This window comes from Dendrobates tinctorius, unplaced genomic scaffold (assembly GCF_039654945.1).
Source record: "Dendrobates tinctorius isolate UK_male_01 unplaced genomic scaffold, ASM3965494v1 ptg000015l, whole genome shotgun sequence".
In the NCBI taxonomy this organism is placed as follows: Eukaryota; Metazoa; Chordata; class Amphibia; order Anura; family Dendrobatidae; genus Dendrobates; species Dendrobates tinctorius.
Genome location: NW_027361683.1, coordinates 2,620,018 through 2,646,005, shown reverse-complemented (window position 1 = coordinate 2,646,005; position 25,988 = coordinate 2,620,018). Strand labels below are relative to the sequence as shown.

Below are 25,988 nucleotides of genomic sequence, written 5' to 3'. Positions count from 1 at the left end.
TGCTGACAGTGCATGGAAATTTCAGCCAGAACTGCCAGAGCTGAACATGAAGTTTAGATAAATGGAGGATTTCCTTTCTCATCAGAAAACTCAGCAGGAGCCAAAAACACAAGACAATAGTCAAGCATTTATTATAGGCTGATTGTGCAAATACAATACAGCTTGGCACTTAAGCTCTGGGCTTTGAGAGCTACATTAAAGAAGTTCCACTCAATAAATCTTTTAAATGATAACAGAAAACTGCCAAGGTACGTCTTGGCTGTGCATCTCTGCAGTTGAAAAATTAGTGTTTGCTGCAGAGAGAAGGATGGTAAGTACAAATACTGAATGAGCATTACTCATGGAGGGATTAATACATGATCACAATGAACCTTTGCTACCATTGAATCTGATAAGGATGACTAGAAAAAAAGCACAAGGTGTTGACCCAAAATGAGTTCCCTTACACCTTGGTAAACATGTTCAGGTTTCTTTATCTTGTATGCTGGCTAATAGCTCTTGATTGTGGCTACAATACTTACTAAAAACTTTCCCAGATCCCTATTGATAACATAACTGCATATATTTAAAAAAAACACTTTCTCTACATAAGTATATATAGATTCTATCTATCTATCTATCTATCTATCTAAATCAAGAAAAAAGGGCAGCACTACCAAAATAATATAGCAGGTGCAAAACCTATTCAACAGTGTCCAAACAGCCAAAATGACAAAAGGAAAAAAATAGGCAGCACTCAAATTAAATGTGAAAAAAGTGGATACTTTACTGATCCTCAGATGGCAACGTTTCAACGGTGACCCGTCTTTGTCAAGCCAGGCTTGACAAAGACGGGTCACCGTTGAAACGTTGCCATCTGAGGATCAGTAAAGTATCCACTTTTTTCACATTTAATTTGAGTGCTGCCTATTTTTTTTCCTTTTATCTATCTATCTATCTATCCTGGGAGTTGTGGAACTTTCTCAAGCAGTGGTCCACAACTCCCAGGACGGAAACATCGCTGTATGGGAAACTAGCCAGATGGGCTAATAAATAGCACTTTGACTGGATTTCTTTTGGTGTGCTGCTTTCATCTTGAGGACTATTTTTGAGATTTGGTATATGCCTGGAAGGCTTGCTCCCATATTGTCTGTTCATTTTTTGTGCTGCTTTTTCCCTTTTTACACACACACACACACACACACACACACACACACACACACACACACACACACACACACATATATATAAATCTATATCTACATATATATATATATATATATATATATATAATATATAAAGCTCAAGTGTGTGTATGTATGTATGCGTGTATGTGTGTATGTCCGGGATTGGCATCCGCACTGTCGCAGCTACAGCCACAAAATTTGGCACAGTCACACGTCTGGACCCCGAGAGTGTCCTAGGCTATGTTGTGAGGCAAAATTTTAATCCCACGCGTTCCAATTCACCAAACAATTTTGCCCCTATGTACATAATGGGGGAAAAAGTGTGTGTGTATGTGTGTCAAGCCCCGCCCCTCATTATGATGTCATAATGGTTGCCATGGCGACGCTGATGTCATCATAGGTTGCATGCCCCGCCGCTCATTATGATGTCATAATGGTTGACTATGGGATGGAGGATGTGTGATGGGTATATGGGCACTGGACTATGGGATGGAGGATATGTATGACGGTATATGGGCACGGGACTATGGGATGGAGGATGTGTGATGGGTATATGGGCATGGGACTATGAGATGAAGGATGTGTGATGGGTATATGGGCACTCGACTATGGGATGGCGAATATGTATGATGGGTATATGGGCATGGTACTATTGGATGTAGGATGTGTGATGGGTATAAGGGCATGGGACTATGGGATGAAGGATGTGTGATGGGTATATGGGCACTCGACCATGGGATGGAGGATATGTATGATGGGTATATGGGCACGGGCCTATGGGATGGTGGACATGTATGATGGGTATATGGGCACGGGACTATGGGATGGAGGATAATTATAATTTGCTATAACTAACCACACTTAGATACTATGCCCGGTTAGCGCCGGGCTCTTCAGCTAGTATATATATATACTAGCTGAAGAGCCCGGCATTGCCTGGGCATAGTAACCAACTGTGGCTAGTTATAACAAATTATAATGATTATATTGCACATAAAAACCGTGCATCAAATCCTATCCTGTGTGATACTGACTGCTGAGCCGTGTATCTAATCCTATTCTGTGTGATACTGTCTGCTGAGCTGTGTATCTAATGCTATTTTGTGTGATACTGTGTGCTGAGCTGCATATCTAATCCTAACCTGTGTGATATTGACTGCTGAGCTGTGTATCAAATCCTATCCTGTGTGATACTACCTGCTGAGCCATGGGTGTAATCCTCTCCTGTGTGATACTGACTGCTGAGCTGTGTATCTAATCCTATCCTGTGTGATACTGACTGCTGAGCCATGTATCTAATCCTATCCTGTGTGATACTGGGCTCCCAATGCAGTCTGCGTCAGAGGGTGGTCTGTGTTTGTACAGTAATAAATTGTGCTATTTCCAGCTTTACAGAAGGACGATAACAACATAGAAATGATAAGAATAAGGAGGCCTCAGTTACCACAACTGTCTACAAAGAAAACTGTTGCTGATAGCAACCAATCACAGCTCATTTTTCATCTTTTAAACAGCTCTGGGACAGCGTGGCGAGTTTTGAGTGGCGACTTTTGTGTTTCGACTTTTATGTGGCGAGGTTGGTGTATGTGTGGTGAAATGTGTGCTGAGGGTGGTATATGTGTTAAAGCACGTGGTAGTGTGTGGTGCATTTTGTGTGTGTGTTCATATCCCCGTATGTGGTGAGTATCCCATGTCAGGGCCCCACCTTAGCAACTGTACGGTATCTTCTTTGGCACCATCGCTCTCATTCTTTAAGTTCCCCTTGTTCACATCTGGCAGCTGTCAATTTGCCTCCAACACTTTTCCTTTCAGTTTGTCCCCATTATGTAGATAGGGGCAAAATTGTTTGGTGAATTGGAACGCACGGGGTTAAAATTTCACCTCACAACTAGTGTTGAGCATTCCGATACCGCAAGTATCGGGTATCGGCCGATACTTGCTGTATCGGAATTCCAATACCGACTTCCGATATTTTTTCAATATCGGAATTCGGCATCGGAATCGGAAGTTCAAAGTTGATTGACGGCCTGACGTCATCATGATGCGCGGTGTGTGCGCATCATGATGCGCCGTCATTTCGGGCCTTCCGGGGGTCTCTGCCGGCCTGCCGGGGGGCTGTGTGGACTGCCCGGGGTCGGTACCGGCCTGCCGGGGGGCTGTGCCGGCCTGACGGTGGTCTGTGCACCCTGTGGGGGTCTGTACCGGCCTGCCGGGGGGCTGTGCCGGCCTGCCGGTGGTCTGTGCACCCTGTGGGGGTCTGTACCGGCCTGCCGGGGGGGCTGTGCCGGCCTGCCGGGGGGGCTGTGCTGATGTCCGGGGGTCTGTGCAAGCATCGTCCGATGGGACTACAAGTCCCATCTGGCGATGCCTGCTACCATGACAGTGATTGACACATTAGCCAATGATGGGACAGTAGTAGTCCCATCATCCGGCTAATGTGTTAAATGTTAAAAAAAAAAAAATACTACATACATACTACATGCTACATACATACTACATATATACTACATGCTACATACATACTACATATATACTACATGCATGCTACATACATACTACATGCTACATACATACTACATATATACTACATGCATGCTACATACATACTACATGCTACATACATACTACATATATACTACATGCATGCTACATACATACTACATACATACTACATATATACTACATACATACTACATACATGCTACATGCATGCTACATACATGCTACATACATACTGCATGCTACATACATACTACATACATACTACATACATACTACATGCATGCTACATGCATGCTACATACATACATACTACATGCATGCTACATACATACTACATGCATGCTACATGCATGCTACATACATACTACATGCTACATACATACCACATACATACTACATACATACTACATACATACTACATACATACTACATGCATACTACATATATACTACATGCATGCTACATACATACTACATGCATGCTACATGCATGCTACATACATACTACATGCTACATACATACCACATACATGCTACATACATACTACATACATACTACATGCTACATACATACTACATATATACTACATGCATGCTACATACATACTACATATATACTACATGCATGCTACATACATACTACATGCTACATACATACTACATACATGCTACATGCTACATACATACTACATACATACTACATACATACTACATACATACTACATGCATGCTACATACATACTACATGCATGCTACATACATACTACATGCATGCTACATGCATGCTACATACATACTACATGCTACATACATACCACATACATACTACATACATACTACATACATGCTACATGCTACATACATACTACATATATACTACATGCATGCTACATACATACTACATATATACTACATGCATGCTACATACATACTACATATATACTACATGCATGCTACATACATACTACATGCTACATACATACCACATACATACTACATACATGCTACATACATACTACATATATACTACATGCATGCTACATACATACTGTATGCTACATGCATGCTACATACATACTACATGCTACATACATACCACATATATACTACATACATACAATACATACATAGACATACAGTACATATAACATAGAGTAACATACTTACCAATACTTGTCACATTGTTCCCCGAAGCCATTGTCTTTTCCGGAATAAATATTAACATAACAAACCACAAAAATACTCACCCACGATCCGAAGCAGTCCACGAGTGTGTCCCACGACGATCTTGGGTAGAGAACTGCAGCATCAGATGATGCTGCCGTTCTCTACGGGCTGCAGGAATCCAATGACGGAAGGTAGGTATCCTTCCGCACTGTATTCCTCCGCCACTTAAAAAAAAAAAAGTCCCTAGTCTCACTTTATGCCATTGCTGTGTGGGAATTTCCCACGCAGCAATGGCATAAAGTGAGACTAGGGACTTTTTTTTTTTTAAGTGGCGGAGGAATACAGTGCGGAAGGATACCTACCTTCCGTCATTGGATTCCTGCAGCCCGTAGAGAACAGCAGCATCATCTGATGCTGCCGTTCTCTACCCAAGATTGTCGTGGGACACACTCGTGGACTGCTTCGGATCGTGGGTGAGTATTTTTGTGGTTTGTTATGTTAATATTTATTCCGGAAAAGACAATGGCTTCGGGGAACAATGTGACAAGTATTGGTAAGTATGTTACTCTATGTTATATGTACTGTATGTCTATGTACAGTGGGGAAAAAAAGTATTTAGTCAGTCAGCAATAGTGCAAGTTCCACCACTTAAAAAGATGAGAGGCGTCTGTAATTTACATCATAGGTAGACCTCAATTATGGGAGACAAATTGAGAAAAAAAAATCCAGAAAATCACATTGTCTGTTTTTTTTCATTTTATTTGCATATTATGGTGGAAAATAAGTATTTGGTCAGAAACAAAATTTCATCTCAATACTTTGTGATATATCCTTTGTTGGCAATGACAGAGGTCAAACGTTTTCTGTAAGTCTTCACAAGGTTGCCACACACTGTTGTTGGTATGTTGGCCCATTCCTCCATGCAGATCTCCTCTAGAGCAGTGATGTTTTTGGCTTTTCGCTTGGCAACACGGACTTTCAACTCCCTCCAAAGGTTTTCTATAGGGTTGAGATCTGGAGACTGGCTAGGCCACTCCAGGACCTTGAAATGCTTCTTACGAAGCCACTCCTTCGTTGCCCTGGCGGTGTGCTTTGGATCATTGTCATGTTGAAAGAACCAGCCACGTTTCATCTTCAATGCCCTTGCTGATGGAAGGAGGTTTGCACTCAAAATCTCACGATACATAGCCCCATTCATTCTTTCATGTACCCGGATCAGTCGTCCTGGCCCCTTTGCAGAGAAACAGCCCCAAAGCATGATGTTTCCACCACCATGCTTTACAGTAGGTATGGTGTTTGATGGATGCAACTCAGTATTCTTTTTCCTCCAAACACGACAAGTTGTGTTTCTACCAAACAGTTCCAGTTTGGTTTCATCAGACCATAGGATATTCTCCCAAAACTCCTCTGGATCATCCAAATGCTCTCTAGCAAACTTCAGACGGGCCCGGACATGTACAGGCTTAAGCAGTGGGACAAGTCTGGCACTGCAGGATCTGAGTCCATGGTGGCGTAGTGTGTTACTTATGGTAGGCCTTGTTACATTGGTCCCAGCTCTCTGCAGTTCATTCACTAGGTCCCCCAGCGTGGTTCTGGGATTTTTGCTCACCGTTCTTGTGATCATTCTGACCCCACGGGGTGGGATTTTGCGTGGAGCACCAGATCGAGGGAGATTATCAGTGGTCTTGTATGTCTTCCATTTTCTAATTATTGCTCCCACAGTTGATTTCTTCACTCCAAGCTGGTTGGCTATTGCAGATTCAGTCTTCCCAGCCTGGTGCAGGGCTACAATTTTGTTTCTGGTGTCCTTTGACAGCTCTTTGGTCTTCACTATAGTGGAGTTTGGAGTCAGACTGTTTGAGGGTGTGCACAGGTGTCTTTTTATACTGATAACAAGTTTAAACAGGTGCCATTACTACAGGTAATGAGTGGAGGAAAGAGGAGACTCTTAAAGAAGAAGTTACAGGTCTGTGAGAGCCAGAAATCTTGATTGCTTGTTTCTGACCAAATACTTATTTTCCACCATAATATGCAAATAAAATGAAAAAAAAACAGACAATGTGATTTTCTGGATTTTTTTTTCTCAGTTTGTCTCCCATAGTTGAGGTCTACCTATGATGTAAATTACAGATGCCTCTCATCTTTTTAAGTGGTGGAACTTGCACTATTGCTGACTGACTAAATACTTTTTTTCCCCACTGTATGTATTGTATGAATGTATTGTATGTATGTAGTATATATGTGGTATGTATGTAGCATGTAGTATGTATGTAGTATGTATGTAGCATGCATGTAGCATGCAGTATGTATGTAGCATGCATGTAGTATATATGTAGTATGTATGTAGCATGTATGTAGTATGTATGTAGCATGTAGTATGTATGTAGCATGCATGTAGCATGCATGTAGTATGTATGTAGCATGCATGTAGTATGTATGTAGTATGTATGTAGTATGTATGTAGTATGTATGTAGCATGCATGTAGCATGTATGTAGCATGCATGTAGCATGTATGTAGTATGTATGTAGTATGTATGTAGTATGTATGGAGCATGCAGTATGTATGTAGCATGCATGTAGCATGCATGTAGTATGTATGTAGTATGTATGTAGTATGTATGTAGCATGCAGTATGTATGTAGTATGTATGTAGCATGCAGTATGTATGTAGCATGTATGTAGTATGTATGTAGTATATATGTATTATGTATGTAGCATGTAGTATGTATGTAGCATGTAGTATGTATGTAGCATGTAGTATGTATGTAGTATGTATGTAGCATGTAGTATGTATGTAGCATGTAGTATGTATGTAGCATGCAGTATGTATGTAGTATGTATGTAGCATGCAGTATGTATGTAGCATGTATGTAGTATGTATGTAGTATATATGTATTATGTATGTAGCATGTAGTATGTATGTAGCATGTAGTATGTATGTAGCATGTAGTATGTATGTAGTATGTATGTAGCATGTAGTATGTATGTAGCATGCATGTAGTATGTATGTAGTATTTTTTTTTTTTTTTTTTTACATTCAACACATTAGCCGGATGATGGGACTACTACTGTCCCATCATTGGCTAATGTGTCAATCACTGTCATGGTAGCAGGCATCGCCCGATGGGACTTGTAGTCCCATCAGATGATGCCTGCACAGACCCCCGAAGCCTGCACAGACCACCGGCAGGCCGGCACAGACCACCGGCAGGCCGGCACAGCCCCCCGGAGCCTGCACAGACCACCGGCAGGCCGGCACAGCCCCCCGGCAGGCCGGCACAGCCCACCGGAGCCTGCGCAGACCACCGGCAGGCCGGCACAGCCCCCCGGCAGGCCGGCACAGCCCACCGGAGCCTGCACAGACCACCGGCAGGCCGGCACAGCCCCCTGGCAGGCCGGCACAGACCACCGGAGCCTGCACAGACCCCCTGGCAGGCCGGCACAGCCCCCCGAAAGGCCCGTACAGACCCCAGAGAGGCTGTACAAGGCAAAAACAGGGTTTTTCTTATTCCGATACCGGAAGTCCCATAGACTTGAATGGGACTTCCGGTATCGGAATCGGCGATACCGATACTTTTTTTAAAGATCGGCCGATCCATTCCGATCTGATACTTTGAAGTATCGGACGGTATCGCTCAACTCTACTCACAACATAGCCTATGATGCTCTCAGGGTCCAGACGTGTGACTGTGCAAAATTTTGTGGCTGTAGCTGCGACGGTGCAGATGCTAATACATACATACACTTTCCCCCATTATGTAGATAGGGGCAAAATTGTTTGGTGAATTGGAACACGCAGGGTTAAAATTTTGGCTCACAACAGCCTATGACGTAGAGTTGAGCGAAACGGGTCGGTCACATTCATAAGTTGCTGACTTTCGCTGAAGTCGGGTTTCATGAAACGAAACCCAACCATAGCGTGTGGTCGGCCACAAGGTCGGTGACCAGAGCGCCAAAGTCACGTTTCAAATGATGCTTTCAGCGCCCTTTTTCAGCCAATGATGGAGAACGCACACTGTGGCCAATGCGATGACATAGGCATCGATCACCACCATCTTTGAGAAGGGCATGCAAGTGATTGGCAGGCTTTGTGTGGGGTCACAGGGGCTATAAAAGGGCGTGCACGCCGACCGCCATCTTACTTCTGCTGATCTTAGCATTAGGGAGAGCTTGCAGCTTCTGATTCTGAATAAGGGAGAGCGTTAGGCAGGGAAGAAGTACAAAAAAAACTGCTTCTGCTGGTAGCGATTTCCACTGTACAACACAACAGTTTGTGTGCAGTGACAGGGGAGGAGAGCATCATTGTCAGACTCCTAAAATCTCTAGGGAGCTTCCAATTCTCCCCAATACTATATACACACCTTGTACCTGGTCATACACCTGCCTATTTCAGCCTGTTAAATTGAGGTGTAATCTATAGTGGAAGGTGCTCAAGTTACATCAAACACAACAAAGAAGAACACACAAATGAAAAAAGCTAGTGGATGCAGTATTGCCCATCATTACTGAGCATCCCAAGTATCCAAATATTCATTGGGTGCTTAGAGTAAATCAAATACGGCCAACCTCATTCAAAGACATAGGGTACATAATTCTCAAGATAATCTCCATGCTTAACATATCATAACATTAGCCATCTCTTAATGAGAGTAGGTGTCATGCCATCAATATATTCCCAAGTTAGGCATAACCCTCTCCTGATCAGGAGTACCATATAATACAAGGCACAATACTGCTACACAGCATTAATAAGAACCACATAGCCTCAATTGCCGCATTTGCTACGGGTTCTATAACACACAAATAATGTATCAGATAGAAATGTATCGTGTGTCATAATAAAGATATATACTCCCGCATACCCTCCATATACCTTAGTACCGGATCTAAATCCACCAGGTATGCATAAATATCTTAGATAAACCGTCTCTTATAAATGTGAGACCAATATTATGACACCAAAATATTTAGTAAAACACGGAACAATCTCACCCAATTAGCAGGGGCATTCTCTGATTGATTGCCATCCCCGTGACTGGTGAGCGCGATACCCCTATCTCCCGACGCGTTTCGTCTAATCTCATCAAGGGAGTCAACTGGGGTTCATCTGAATGGTGTATCACGCATAGCCGTTATGTACTTCATCCGACATTATGTGTACATACACTCATGCATACCTCCCGAGACGCCACGGCGCTAACATTTAAAAGGAGGTATGCATGAGTGTATGTACACATAATGTCGGATGAAGTACATAACGGCTATGCGTGATACACCATTCAGATGAACCCCAGTTGACTCACTTGATGAGATTAGACGAAACGCGTCTGGAGATAGGGGTATCGTGCTCACCAGTCACGGGGATGGCAATCAATCAGAGAATGCCCCTGCTAATTGGGTGAGATTGTTCCGTGTTTTACTAAATATTTTGGTGTCATAATATTGGTCTCACATTTATAAGAGACGGTTTATCTAAGATATTTATGCATACCTGGTGGATTTAGATCCGGTACTAAGGTATATGGAGGGTATGCGGGAGTATATATCTTTATTATGACACACGATACATTTCTATCTGATACATTATTTGTGTGTTATAGAACCCGTAGCAAATGCGGCAATTGAGGCTATGTGGTTCTTATTAATGCTGTGTAGCAGTATTGTGCCTTGTATTATATGGTACTCCTGATCAGGAGAGGGTTATGCCTAACTTGGGAATATATTGATGGCATGACACCTACTCTCATTAAGAGATGGCTAATGTTATGATATGTTAAGCATGGAGATTATCTTGAGAATTATGTACCCTATGTCTTTGAATGAGGTTGGCCGTATTTGATTTACTCTAAGCACCCAATGAATATTTGGATACTTGGGATGCTCAGTAATGATGGGCAATACTGCATCCACTAGCTTTTTTCATTTGTGTGTTCTTCTTTGTTGTGTTTGATGTAACTTGAGCACCTTGCACTTTATTTTATTGTATATTAATCTAATAAAAGGTATATTTTAATTATTCTATCCATTGGCTGGTTAAACAATTTAGGAAGTGGATATCCTAGTGCTGTTTATATTTTGATTTAGTATTATGGCAGGATTTCTATCAATAGGGATTGATACCAATGCTTGGGTGTCTGAAGCACGGGATGTTTTTTCGGATCGTGCATTTATACAGAAGAGATACACTCCTTCGTATACTGCTGCCTTTAAGGAATTGACAAAAACTTATAAAGATCAAGTTTCATCTTGGTGGGAGGTCCAAAGTTTGGACAATTATATCAGAGCAGGAATAGTCCCACGACACCTAAGAATTACTCTTGCACCGGGTTACAGATATAAGAACCCGGGTCTTATAGCGAAGTGGGAAAAAGAAGCAACAGAAAGCTCTCTTAGACTTCTGAAACTATTACTAGATGAAGAGAAGGTGACCCTAAATAAATTAAATTAGACTTTAAAAGAACAGATAGAAGTCACAAAAAATTTTTCAAGTGAACCGCATTTTGCAGCTAAAGAGTTGAGTTTGCAAAATAGCCTGGAAAGATTCCAATACCATCTGAAAGAACGGAAACATAAAATCTATAATAGGGACCTTCTGGAATTCAGAGAAAATAAAGCCAATTCAGTATCTATAGGTCGTAATTTTAAAATACCAGAAACAGACATTTCCTCCTCCGAAGCAGAGGTGTCTGATACCGAGACAAAATCTAGGTACCAGAGGGGAAGAGGTAGAGGTAGAGGAAACAGAGGTGGTAATAGAGGGAGTAGTAGAAGGTCCCTGCAAGGAGATTTTTTAGATCTCAGCTACCCCCTAAGAAGTGGACAGAACACTCACAACGCCCCCTAGAACCCCAAGTACTTAATCTCTCAACACGACCATTAACAGAAATTGAAATGTGCGTTCTAAGTAAAGGGTTATCCTTTGTTCCCACAACTGACTATGACTGCTTTGAAACAATTAAAGATCTCCACCTATTCGCACGAAAATTGAAATGGCGAAAACATTTTATAAGGGAGGACAAAAAGATATCGATGGAGCTGGGCATTGATGATGAGTTATTGGCTTATGTACGCTTTTTATACCATCTGGGGGATGTGAACCCCAATGATAGAGGAGTGGGTCCATTTACGAAATTAAAGAACAAGAGTACAAAAATGCCACCTCAAACGGGAGACCTAAGCTCAATCGATGTCTTTGTCAATCTGGTGTCGAACGATCTAATGAATTTGTCAAGTACCTATAAGGCTAATTTTCATAATTTTACAAATAAGGAAATGGGTAGTTTAAAGAATCTGGAGCAGGACAAGAGCATCGTAATTAAACCTTCAGACAAAGGAGGAAACGTAGTGGTGATGGACATAATGCAATATAAGTCCATATGTATGGCAATATTGAATGATGGTGAGAACTATGAAGTGGTTCTGAGGAATCCCACTAATAGCATTGTTCGCAACCTTACAAACTTGATTAATGAAGGCTTTGATGCTGATGTAATTGATGCGAACGAGAGAGATTTTCTCATTCCAGTGCATCCTGTTATGGCTACGTTTTATTGCCTTCCCAAAATTCACAAAGGCACGAATCCCCTTAAAGGGAGACCGATCGTAGCAGGTATTAACAGTATTACACAAAATCTGGGTCTATATCTGGATCAGATACTTAGACCATTTGTCCTGTCTCTAAATTCATATGTGCGTGACACTACCGACTTTCTTGGGAAACTAGATGGTGTGTGCTTAGAAACTGACATGATAATGGGAAGTATAGATGTGGAAGCACTGTACTCCTCAATCCCTCATGATGTTGGTCTTAAGGCTGTAGATAGTTATCTACAAACAAGAGGTTGTCAATACCATAGACACAATGAGTTTGTAATGAAAGCTTTGGAATTTTGCCTAAACAACAATATCTTCTTGTTTGATAATAATGTCTTCCACCAGCTCAGGGGTACCGCGATGGGGAGTCCCTGTGCCCCTACGTATGCAAATTTTCTCCTGGGCTGGTGGGAGGAGAATATAGTATTCAGTGATACATCTACTGAATTCAGCGAGAAGATAGTGATGTGGGTACGTTACATAGACGACGTGTTCGTCATATGGAGAGGTGCAGAGGTTGACTTTGGTCAGTTTGTTAGAGGACTGAATGATAATGAAATAGGCTTGCATTTCACCTATGAGGTCAATAAATGCAGCCTGACATTCCTAGACATCCTAGTCCAAAAGAATGATAATGGTGAGCTTATGACAAAAAACTACCATAAACCTACGGCTACAAATTCCCTCTTGAGATGGGAAAGTGGGCATCCTAATTCCCTAAAGAGAGGCATTCCGAAGGGACAATATCTTAGAATTCGTCGGAATTGCTCAAATACAGCCAATTACAAAGAACAGGCTGATGATTTAAAGCAAAGGTTCTTGGATAGAGGCTATCCTAAGAATGTGTTAACTGAAGCTTACAAGAACTCTCTGAGTAAAAACAGAAGAGACTTATTGAGCCTCGCACCTCCGAAACTGGAGGATAATATTTCTAGGTTTATAACAAAGTTTTCTAACGGGGCGAAAGAGATACGAAAAATTCTAGAACGACACTGGGCCGTGTTGTGTATGGACGTGGATGTCAAGGATACAGTGGGCCCTACCCCTCAGGTCACCTTTCGTCGAGGTAGATCATTGAGGGATAGATTGGTCCATAGCCATTTTCAGAATCCGCATAATCAGACATGGTTGGGGTCACCTCCACTGGGATGCCATAGATGTGGGAAATGTAAAGCATGTGTATCTATATCCCCTGGTAAAACTTTCACAAGTAATAACACTGGAAAAGTGTACTCTATCAGACAGTTCATCAATTGCCAAAGCACAGGGGTGGTATACAAGGCAACATGTGAATGTGGTCTGGAGTACGTAGGAAAGACCAGGAGAGAGTTTCGGAGGAGGGTAGGAGAACACATGCGTGACATCAGCAACAAAAGGGACACGTCTATTGCCAACCACATAAATAGACACCATCAGGGTAACTCCAAGGCTATTACATTTATGGGTATTGACAAAATTAAACCACCCATACGTGGGGGTAATTGGGACCAGATGATTCTTCAAAAAGAGACAAAATGGATCTTCTGGTTGCAAGCTACATATCCAAAGGGCCTTAATGATCAACTATCCTTTATATCTTTCATTTAGTAAAGGGACTAATAGGGTCAGCAGTGAGGGACAGCCGACGTTGAGTGGGGACGCCATCTGCGCAGGTCTTAGGGTGCCAATCTCCGCGGTAGGTAGGGAGGAGGTAGCCTAGAAGCTGTTATAGGGAGAATTTAGTGGCACTTCATTCACTTTTCGATGGTTGTAAGGCCCATCTGGTTAAAGTGAGTCGGTACTGTCATAGCAATAATTTTTATAACTGCCAGTTTTCCTAGAATTGATATATATTTTTGAAGGAGTTTTTTGATTTTGTAGCTGCACTAACTGAAACCCCCGATTAAATGTAGAATTAATCTCTTATATATGAATTTCTGTACATGATTTAAGTAGGGGATACTCCGAATGAGTCAAGGGAATATCCCTAAGAATAAAAACTCTAAAGGGATTCCTATAATCAGCATGAGATTATATGTTGCTGCTGTATGGATGATAATGATAGGCGCATATGTAGTGCAGGGCATGGGCTGTCTGATGCCGCAAGTAACTAGCGCCATTATAATATATAGAATATCATTTTCCCTTTGGAGAGGGCAGCGCTATGTGCGCATGCCCAGCTGGTGGGAGACGCGCTCTCAGCATGTGACGCGCTCCATAGAGCGAGCACGCTGACGATGCGCGCGACCCAAACACAGGATGTGAGGTGGATCAGGGACCGGAAGTGTTGGCTTCCCGAGACGCCACGGCGCTAACATTTAAAAGGAGGTATGCATGAGTGTATGTACACATAATGTCGGATGAAGTACATAACGGCTATGCATGATACACCATTCAGATGAACCCCAGTTGACTCCCCTGATGAGATTAGACGAAACGCGTCGGGAGATAGGGGTATCGCGCTCACCAGTCACGGGGATGGCAATCAATCAGAGAATGTCCCTGCTAATTGGGTGAGATTGTTCCGTGTTTTACTAAATATTTTGGTGACATAATATTGGTCTCACATTTATAAGAGACAGTTTATCTAAGATATTTATGCATACCTGGTGGATTTAGATCCGGTACTAAGGTATATGGAGGGTGTGCGGGAGTATATATCTTTATTATGACACACGATACATTTCTATCTGATACATTATTTGTGTGTTATAGAACCCGTAGCAAATGCGGCAATTGAGGCTATGTGGTTCTTATTAATGCTGTGTAGCAGTATTGTGCCTTGTATTATATGGTACTCCTGATCAGGAGAGGGTTATGCCTAATTTGGGAATATATTGATGGCATGACACCTACTCTCATTAAGAGATGGCTAATGTTATGATATGTTAAGCATGGAGATTATCTTGAGAATTATGTACCCTATGTCTTTGAATGAGGTTGGCCGTATTTGATTTACTCTAAGCACCCAATGAATATTTGGATACTTGGGATGCTCAGTAATGATGGGCAATACTGCATCCACTAGCTTTTTTCATTTGTGTGTTCTTCTTTGTTGTGTTTGATGTAACTTGAGCACCTTGCACTTTATTTTATTGTATATTAATCTAATAAAAGGTATATTTTAATTATTCTATCCATTGGCTGGTTAAACAATTTAGGAAGTAGATATCCTAGTGCTGTTTGTAATCTATAGTGGGCCTGAGAAAATAGTTCAACCTCTTAAAATCTCTAGGGAGCTTCCAATTCTCCCCAATACTATATACACACCTTGTACCTCGTCATACACCTGCCTATTTCAGCCTGTTAAATTGAGGTGTAATCTATAGTGGGCCTGAGATAATAGTTCAGCATCCTAATATCTCTAGGAAGCTTCCAATTCTCCCCAATACTATATACACCTTGTACCTTGTTTTACAGTACCATTTTACAGTACCATATAGCTGGTGGTATTTTGGGTACATTTTTCCAAAAATGAGGAAGTTTGTTGGAAGAGGCCGTGGAAGTGGGCGGGGGTTGCCAGCTGGTACTGATGGTGGTGGGGGAGGTGGTACATCTGCTGGTAGTGGCAAAAGCACAATAGCTCCTAAGGCAGGAGGTGTTGAGCCTGCGTCATGGTCTGGCTCCGGAACACCTGGAAGGCTACCTTTTCTGGGAGTAGGTTAACCGCTTTTAAAGCCAGAGCATCAGGAACTGGTTTTGGCTTACATTGCCGAAACAGACACCAACAAATATGCCCTCCTCTTCTGAAGTTTCAAAAAATGCAAGCACTGAGTCGTCAAGTGCTGGCTCCTGGTCAGGAAGAACCCCTTTCCTTGTGTCCTTCACCCCCACCAAAAGTGAATGACGCAGCAGGCCACACTTCACATTAGTCCATGTAGCTCTTTCTCACATACTATGCCTGGGTTATCAAGTCAAATCGTGCATTCCCAAGTCCAAGATGAATCTGACATGGAGTGTGGGTGGCCAGCCAGGGCAGTGGGGTTAATCGGTACCGGGCCGGTGTCTCAGAGGGATGTGTCACGGTGGTGGTGACCCGGTCCGTGGCCCAGGACATCCATGCAAAGGGGTGAATAACGTTTATAGGTGAATGATACGTGACGCCACCTGTGGTTTCTGATCAGATTGACCAGCGCTGCAGTGTCGCTTCTCTGGGACAGATGTTGTGGTGCAGCTAAGATGTAGAAGCCCTGCACAGGTAGGGCCGTAGTCGCAGGGCAGATGAAAGAGTTGGGAGATGGTGTGCAGGATGTAGCAGAGCTGTGCGCCAGGCACAGGAGAAAGATGACAGACACAGTCGTGCAGTTCCTTTACCTGTACTTGGTAAGTGCGTCCAGGACCCAGAGTACAGATGGAGAAGAAGTTGGTCAGCCTGGAAGCAAATTTGGAATTCTCTCTCTGCAGATAGGTAATGTGGCCTCCGTTCTAGCGCTTATCTGAGGTACTCGCAGTACTGAGTTCACTGAAGTTCTCCCTGTTGACTCTCTTTTGAAACTTTCTCATATGGCAGACAGCCGTAGCTTTTTCCTTCTGGCTCACACAAGTCGCTGCTGGGGCCTCCGAGCCTTAGTTGGGAACAAAGCATTTACTGCTGCTACTTCCTTCTGTTTCTGCTGCAGGATCATCAGTGTCCCTACAAAATTGGAGATCGGAATCCGGACCATGCGCTCCAGCTAGGAGTTAGCCTTAACTCTGCTCATCCTCCAGCTCACCTTCTCACGTCCACACACTTCCCCTTCCCTTCACAGACTGCCCTAACTTCCCTCCTCCCGACCACAGAGAGCAGCTCCTCAGCAGTCAGGTTCAGAGGTCTCCCTCCTGGCCTGGAGTGGGAACTGTGTTGTGTGTTGGTTTAACTGCTAGAGAGATCCTTCATTGCTCCCAAGCATGACATCACACTCCCTAGGAGGAAGGTAATGCCACTGTGGCGACCGTACTCCTGGAGGCACCACATCTGCACTGATGCCCAGCCACTGCTAGATGATTCTGCTGGTACATTGACCCAGACCACTACATTCCCCTCACACTCTACACAGCCAGAATCTGACCCTGATGAAACTTAGGTTCCCCTTCCCGCATACTCTACCACCTCACATGGTGACAAAGAGGAATGTGCAGATGAAAGTGCAGGTTCCTTGAGCAGGTGGGGGGGCATACTCATGGGCGATGGCACTGGCACAGGGCCCCTCATAGTATGTAAAAGTGTCCGCCCACCCACCATCAGACACACCGCCGTACTATGAGGGGCCCTGTGCCAGTGTCGTCGCCAACGAGTGGGCCCCCCCTGCTTGCTCAGGATCACAGCACTTGCAAAGTTGAAATACTTACCTCTCCCTGCTGCACCGCCGTGAAGTCTTCGGCATTTCCTGACAGTGACATTCTGGTCACAGAGCGTGATGACATCACGTCTGTACGCCCTCTGCCTAAACAGTCCAAGTGCAGAGAGATGGAAGATGGGGACGACGAGGAGTCCAGACTACAAAAGGGATTCCCTAGCGAGGAGACTTATTTAATTGTTTTAAAGGTTGGGAGCAATTTTTGGAGAGCACTATACTCTGGAGAATGATATATGGGGCCCACCATACACTGGAGCATTCCAAAGGTGGACATCAGACACTGGAGCAGCATTTACAGGGCCCATTATACACTGGAGCATTAGAAAAGGGGCCCATTATATATGGAGCATTATTTGGGCCCATAAGACAGTGGAGCTTCATCCATGGGGACCAGCATATACTGTAGCATTATGTGGAGCGCATCATATACTGTATCGAACATTATATGGGACCAATGATTCTGTATGGAGCAATATATGGGCCTCATTACTCTGTATAGCGCACTATGCGGTGGCCATAATACTGTATGGAGTAATATACTGTCCGTTTTTGGAGCTATTGGAGAATTTAAAATGGATATCAGTCATGTGATGTAAGAAGTGAAGTATTTTTCATTGTACTATGCTACTATTTCTCTGCCGTATCAGAGGATCATGAATTATGGCATGTGTTAAAGGAGCCCATTGGCACTCTTTGGCCCTTGGGCCCACGAAAATCTGGAGCCAGCCCTACCCCCCCCACAACTTTAGCCAAATAACCCCCAGTTTTCAATGCCTAACTATTATTATAAAGTAATTTAATGTTGACAAGCTTAAGTAATAAGAATTGATGTTTTTGGCATTAAAATGGGCACTGTAGGTGTGTTTCCTGTCCTCCACTCACTGCCGACTTTTCTTCCCCCTTGACTTACATTGGGTTTCGTGTTTCAGTTGGCCTTCGACTTTTCACGATAATCGGCCGATTGCGTTCGACCCGACTTTTCCAAAAGTCGGGTTTCATGAAACCCTACTCGACCCGAAAAAAGGCAAAGTCGCTCATCTCTAGTTCTGACTGTTTGGCCTGTGGAATGTTAGCCTACGTGGCACAAACAGTTTTAACCCCTTAGTGACCACCAATACATCTTTTTACTGATTTCCGAGATAAGGGACTAGCATCCCTCCACTGGGGACAATCCAGCAGCTGTCGGCTGTACAGTATAGCTGACAATTTGCTGCATCAGACTCGATCAGTGTTGGTGCCGACTATAGACATTTAACCCCTTAAATGCTACTGTTAATAATGTCTACAGCATCTAGATGGTTAACAGAGGGTGGGTGCTAACCCCATTGGCACTCCGAGATCTTGATTGTGTGGGCCTGATGTTTACCATGGCAATTCATGGCCAAACAATTGCCATAAAGTCTACCGGTTATAGCGGCCTGTTCAGAAGTTATCAACATTTAGATGAAAAAAATAAACTTCTTCATTCCTGTTAATGCCACATTGCATTCATTCCTGAAAAGCACCTGAAGGGATAATAAATTAACTTAAAGAAATTTTGATTATGTTGAACAGTGCGGTTTCTAAAATAGTATCACTTTGGGGGTCACCAATATATAAGACCCCCAAAGTCACTTCAAAACTTAATCGGTCCCTAAAAAAATAAGTTTTGCAAATTTTCTTGAAAAAGTGAAAAATTACTGCTAAATCTTTAAATCTTCTAAAATTCTAACAAAATAAAACATCATTTTACAAATGGTGCTGATGTAAAGCAAGCATGAGAGAAATCTTATTAATTAATGTTTTTGTGACTATCTGGATTAACTCCGTCACTCGGCAGCCCAATTTCGTTTTTGAATTTCCATTATTTGCTCCCCTTCTTATCAGATCCATAAGTTCTTAATTTTTCCATCAATATGGCCATGCGAGGGCTCATTTTTTCATAGGACAAATTGTACTTTTGAACGACATCATTGGTTTTACCATATAGTTCACTAGAATATGGGAAAAAAATCCAAGTGTGGTGAAATTCCAAAAAAGTGCAATTCCACAATTTTTTTTTTACCATGTTCATGAAATGCTAACACTGACTTGCCATTACGATTCTCCAGGTCATTTCTAGTTTTAAGATATCAAACTTGTATAGGTTATTTTTTTAATTAAGTGATGAAAAAAAAATTCAAAGTTTGTAAAAAAAAATGTTGCGGCATTTTCGGAGACATGTAGCGTCTCCATTTTTCATGACATGGGGCCGGGTGAGGGCTTATGTTTTGCAAGCTGAACAGACAATTTTATTCATACCATTTTGGTGTATGTACAATGGTTTTATCACCTCTTATTTTATTTTAATTCAATGTTGCGGTGACCAAAAAAGCATATTTGTGCCGTTTTGACTTTTTTCTTGTTACGCAATTTACCGAACGGATTAATTATAATTATTTTGTATATATTGATAGATCGGGCGATTCTGAATGCGGCGATACCAAATATGTGTGCTTTTTTTTTTTTGAATGGGGGTGATTTAAACTTTATATACTGTATATACAGTCATATGTAAAAAGTTTGGGCACCCCTATTAATGTTAACCTTTTTTCTTTATAACAATTTTGGCTTTTGCAACAGCTATTTCAGTTTCATATATCTAATAACTGATGGACTCAGTTATATTTCTGGATTCAAATGAGGTTTATTGTACTAACAGAAAATGTGCAATCTGCATTTAAACAAAATTTGACTGGTGCAAAAGTATAGGCACCCTTATCATTTTCTTGATTTGAACACTCCTAACTACTTTTTACTGACTTCCTGAAGCACTAAATTGGTTTTGTAACCTCATTGAGCTTTGAACTTCATAGCCAGGTGCATCAAATCATGAGAAAAGGTATTTAAGGTGGCCACTTGCAAGTAGTTCTCCTATTTGATTCTCCTATGAAGAGTGGCATCATGGGCTCCTCAAAACAACTCTCAAATGATCTGAAAACAAAGATTATTCAACATAGCTTTTCAGGGGAAGGATACAAAAAGTTGTCTCAGAGATTTAACCTGTCAGTTTCCACTCTGAGGAACATAGTAAGGAAATGGAAGAACACAGGTACAGTTCTTGTTAAGCCCAGAAGTGGCAAGCCAAGAAAAATATCAGAAAGACAGAGAAGAAGAATGGTGAGAACAGTCAAGGACAATCCACAGACCACCTCCAAAGACCTGCAGCATCATCTTGCTGCAGATGGTGTCATTGTGCATTGTTGAGGAGCCCATGATGCCACTCTTCATAGGAGAATCAAATAGGAGAACTACTTGCAAGTGGCCACTTTAAATACCTTTTCTCATGATTTGATACACCTGGCTATGAAGTTCAAAGCTCAATGAGGTTACAAAACCAATTTAGTGCTTCAGGAAGTCAGTAAAAAATAGTTGGGAGTGTTCAAATCAAGAAAATGATAAGGGTGCCCATACTTTTGCACTGGTCAAATTTTGTTTAAATGCAGATTGCACATTTTCTGTTAGTACAATAAACCTCATTTGAAACCAGAAATATAACTGAGTCCATCAGTTATTAGATATATGAAACTGAAATAGCTGTTGCAAAAACAGGGGAAGGATACAAAAAGTTGTCTCAGAGATTTAACCTGTCAGTTTCCACTCTGAGGAACATAGTAAGGAAATGGAAGAACACAGGTACAGTTCTTGTTAAGCCCAGAAGTGGCAGGCCAAGAAAAATATCAGAAAGACAGAGAAGAAGAATGGTGAGAACAGTCAAGGACAATCCACAGACCACCTCCAAAGGCCTGCAGCATCATCTTGCTGCAGATGGTGTCATTGTGCATCGGTCAACAACACAGCGCTCTTTGTACAAGGAGAAGCTGTATGGGAGAGTAATGCGAAAGAAGCCGTTTCTGCAAGCACGCCACAAACAGAGTCGCCTGAGGTATGCAAAAGCACATTTGGACAAACCAGTTACATTTTGGAAGAAGGTCCTGTGGACTGATGAAATAAAGATTGAGTTGTTTGGTCATACAAAAAGGCGTTATGCATGGAGGCTAAAAAACACAGCATTCCAAGAAAAACACTTGCTGCCCACAGTAAAATTTGGTGGAGGTTCCATCATGCTTTGGCACTGTGTGGCCAATGCCGGCATCGGGAATCTTGTTAAAGTTGAGGGTCGCATGGATTCAACTCAGTATCAGCAGATTCTTGACAATAATGTGCAAGAATCAGTGACGAAGTTGAAGTTACGCAGGGGATGGATATTTCAGCAAGACAATGATCCAAAACACCGCTCCAAATCTACTCAGGCATTCATGCAGAGGAACAATTACAGTGTTCTGGAATGGCCATCCCTGTCCCCAGACCTGAATATCATTGAACACCTGTGGGATGATTTGAAGCGGGCTGTCCATGCTCGGCGACCATCAAACTTAACTGAACTGGAATTGTTTTGTAAACAGGAATGGTCACAAATACCTTCATCCAGGATCCAGGAACTCATCAATAGCTACAGGAAGCGACTAGAGGCTGTTATTTTTGCAAATGGAGGATCTACGAAATATTAATGTCACTTTTATGTTGAGGTGCCCATACTTTTGCACCGGTCAAATTTTGTTAAAATGCAGATTGCACATTTTCTGTTAGTACAATAAACCTCATTTGAATCCAGAAATATAACTGAGTCCATCAGTTATTAGATATATGAAACTGAAATAGCTGTTGCAAAAAACAAAATTGTTATAAAGAAAAAAGGTTAGCATTAATAGGGGTGCCCAAACTTTAACATATGACTGTATATATATATATATACTGTATATATATATATATATATATATATATATATATATATATATATATATATATATATATATATAGGTAATACAGATGGTTAGCACTCGGCCAGAGGGTTCGAGTTCGCGGTGCCAGTGAGAAGGAACGGATAGTCCCAGAATCGCATAAACAATGTATAGTCACTGCACACGCTGATTGTACTTAATGTGAAGTAAATTTATTGCTTGACAGTGAGGAAGCGACATCAAACGACGTTTCGGCCACATCGGCCTTTATCACAAAGTCGCTGTAATAAAATACATACATAAAAATATCAAAAAATTGTAAACTTTATACAAAATATATACACATAGTATCCAGAGAGCATGGAATATAAGCACTAGAATTATTTAGAAAGATGTGGAGACATCAAACACGTGAAACTGAGAGATAACGCGGTAGATAAGAAACATGAAGGAGCGTGGTCATACCCTTTTCAATTGAATGTAGGGTCTGTTTTCACCAAATCGATAGTGTCACTGCTAGGCATAAATGAGTTGATAGCATATTCTGTAAGTAGGGATAGATGAACATATCGTTAGGGTGACATAAATAAAAAAAATAAAAAAATAAAAAATAAAAAATCAAGTACTGAACTGGGTGTCTGGAGGACAGATGGATAAAACAGATTAACCAGCATAAGTGGCGTAGCTAGTTGTATACAAAAAAGACAGTGAGGGACTGTAAAAATATGCCCAGGTATCTAGCTGTCCAGACAAAAGCTGTATTCTATTTAGGGAAAACAAAGAAACATACCAAAGTTGCCGCTAAATCCTGTTCCTTGAAGAGGTGGTGGACTGGTAAATATCCCACTGCTAAACAAAGAAAAAGGGGGTACATTAGAGATGTGGCAGGATTGGTGGTCCTGGATTGGGACCATACAAAAGTTGGTGATGCAGCGGTGGTCCTGGGTAGGGACCATGGTAAGGTTGGTGGTACAGCAGTGGTCCCAATGGGACAGTACTTACTATTATTGGTGGCTCAGTGGAGTGTGAAGTCTGCACAATGGTGCCAGAGCAGTGAGTGAGCGCTGGATCACAGGCTGTGCTTTTTATCCTGTCTGGTCCGGTCATGTGACCGGAAGTGACATCAGACGCCGGGGCGTGTGCATTGGAGCACGGCCGTAGTGTCTCACAGTGATCCCCACCAAAAAGATGGCGTTGGCTGTTCACACATGCGCAGTAGAGCGCAATCAAAGAAAACCTAATGAGGCCATGCAGAGACTGCTGTAGCTCTGAGTGGGACACACGCATCAGGGGGGGAGGTGCAGTGTGCTATATATAAAGAGACTGGGCAATTAACATATGGAAACAAATATAAACGAACAGTATTATTGCAAATCATACATGTAAATATACAGCATTTGAATTGCGTAGGAGTCCAAACTTAAACAAACATAAAAAATAAAAGAAATGAAAAGAGTGATGTCAGACCTAGGGGAGAGAATGGAGAAGGTTATGAACTCAAATCAAATGAATTATGAAGATTAGAAAAAAGGAAAAATAAAGAAGGAAAAATAATAAAGGGAAAAATAAAGATATAAAATGAGAATAGTAGAAAATAAAAAATAAAAATAAAAATAAACAAAAAATAAAAAATACAAAGTAAAAAATAAAAAATAAAAAATAAAGAGAAAAAGGAACAAGGGGGGAAAAAAAAGAAAAAAGAAAAAAAGAAAAGAAGAAAAAAAGGAAAAAAAAGGGGGGGAAAAAAAGCCTGCAAGGAACAAAATATAAGGGGAAAAAATTTTTTTTTGAAAAGTAAATAAAAAGACCAAATTTGTAAAGAAAAGGTGAAAATAAATTGTACGGCAAAATGCCTTCAAACAGAGGAAGGGAAAAAAAAAGGGGGGGGGGTTGTGGAAAACTTTTTTGCAAACTTGAAAAAGAAAAAGAAAAAACAAACAAAAACAAAAAAGAAAAAGAAAAAACAAAAAACAAAAACAAAAAACGAAAACACATTATGTTTCATTATCTTACCGCTTGGGTTAGATGTAAAAAGGGGAGACTCAAGAAGGCAACCAATCAATGGGTCTAGGGAAAGAGGAAGAGAAAAAAAGGAATTTTTATAAAAATTATTAGATTAGCCAATCGATTTCTCGATTGAGACCCCTCGGATGTAAGGTGTCTAGTGTGTAGATCCAGAATGTCTCCCGTTGCTTTAAAAGGCGAACATGGTTCCCACCTCTTTTGGGTCTAGGGACTTTTTCAATAATTTGGAACCGTAGTTGTGATACGTTGTGTCGGGCTTCCTTGAAATGGGCAGGAAGTGGGAGCCATGTTTTCCCGCATCTAATCGTAGACTTGTGACTGGATATTCTGTCCCTGATTGCCTGGGTGGTTTCACCCACGTACAATAAACCACATGGACATTTGATGATGTAAACGACGAAGTTAGTTTCACAAGTGAAGTAATCCCTAATTGGATAGGATTTGCCAGAACGTGGGTGGACTATCTCACTGCCTTTGATGATATTGGAACAGCTCATGCAGTTTAGGCAAGGGAATGTACCAGTTCTCTTTTGTCCTGTTAGAGTATGTGTATTGATGTGACTGGAGGTACCCAGGTCAGCCCGGACAAGCTTGTCCTTAAGATTTTGAGGTCTCCTCAGGCACATCAATGGTGGGGATTTAAAGAGGTTAATCCTAGGATAGGATCTGGTCAATAGAGGCCAATGTTTGTGGATGAGATTATGTATTCTTTGCATGGACGGGTGGTGACCATGGATGAATGGGAGTCTGGGTGGTTTGATTGTTGTGGTTCTGGTGGTGTCGGGGTCAATCCATGCTTTAGTCATCTCAGAAGCCAGAAGCTTCTGGAGCTATGCTGTTGGCTACCCTTGTTGAAGAATCGTCAAAATGTACCTTTAATCTAATGTTGCGGTAAAATTGTTGTAGGTCTTTCTCTAATTGGAAAGCATCCCATCTTGGTGTTGGACAGAATGAGAGTCCTAGGTTTAGCACTTTAAATTCTAAAGGAGAAAGGGAGTAATCAGAGATATTTACAATTAAGTTTGGACTCCTACCTGTTGCGACCGAAGAGTCATCTGGCGATTTTGTTCCCCTCCTCCTCGACCGCCTTGTTGGCGTGCGTTTTGACCTAAAAAAGGAACTCTGGAAAGAGAGGTGCTTCGCTACATTGATGATATTTTTTGCATATGGGGTGGGGACTCAACTAGCCTTTCTAAATTCTATGATACCATCAACAATGCCAGGCATGAGCTGAAATTTACAATGTCCCACAACCTGGAATCAATCAGTTTTTTGGATACTAGGGTCAAAAAAGATGCACAAGGAACACTGTCATCCGATCTTTACACTAAACCCACCGATTGCAATAATCTCCTTCTGTATGACAGTTGTCATCCAAGGTCCACCCGTAATAGTCTCCCACGATAACAGTTTAAAAGGATTACCAGGATTGTATCAGATCCTTCGACTAGAGACCACAG

General features: G+C 41.8%; 1 long non-coding RNA gene across 3 annotated transcripts; it reads right to left on the bottom strand.

Annotated features, from left to right (window-relative positions):
• Positions 1-22,594: 22,594 nt before the first annotated feature.
• On the bottom strand, positions 22,595-25,661 carry LOC141075170 (uncharacterized). Of its 3 annotated transcripts, XR_012227268.1 has the most exons (4): positions 25,563-25,661; positions 24,517-24,570; positions 22,969-23,047; positions 22,595-22,784 (listed from the first exon to the last, which is right to left on the bottom strand). It is a non-coding gene; the product is annotated as an uncharacterized lncRNA (long non-coding RNA). The 3 variants fall into 3 exon arrangements; XR_012227266.1 differs by lacking the exon at positions 22,595-22,784 and having other exon boundaries at positions 22,850-23,047; XR_012227267.1 differs by lacking the exons at positions 22,595-22,784; positions 25,563-25,661 and adding an exon at positions 25,402-25,556 and having other exon boundaries at positions 22,850-23,047.
• Between the last annotated feature and the right edge of the window lie 327 nt (positions 25,662-25,988).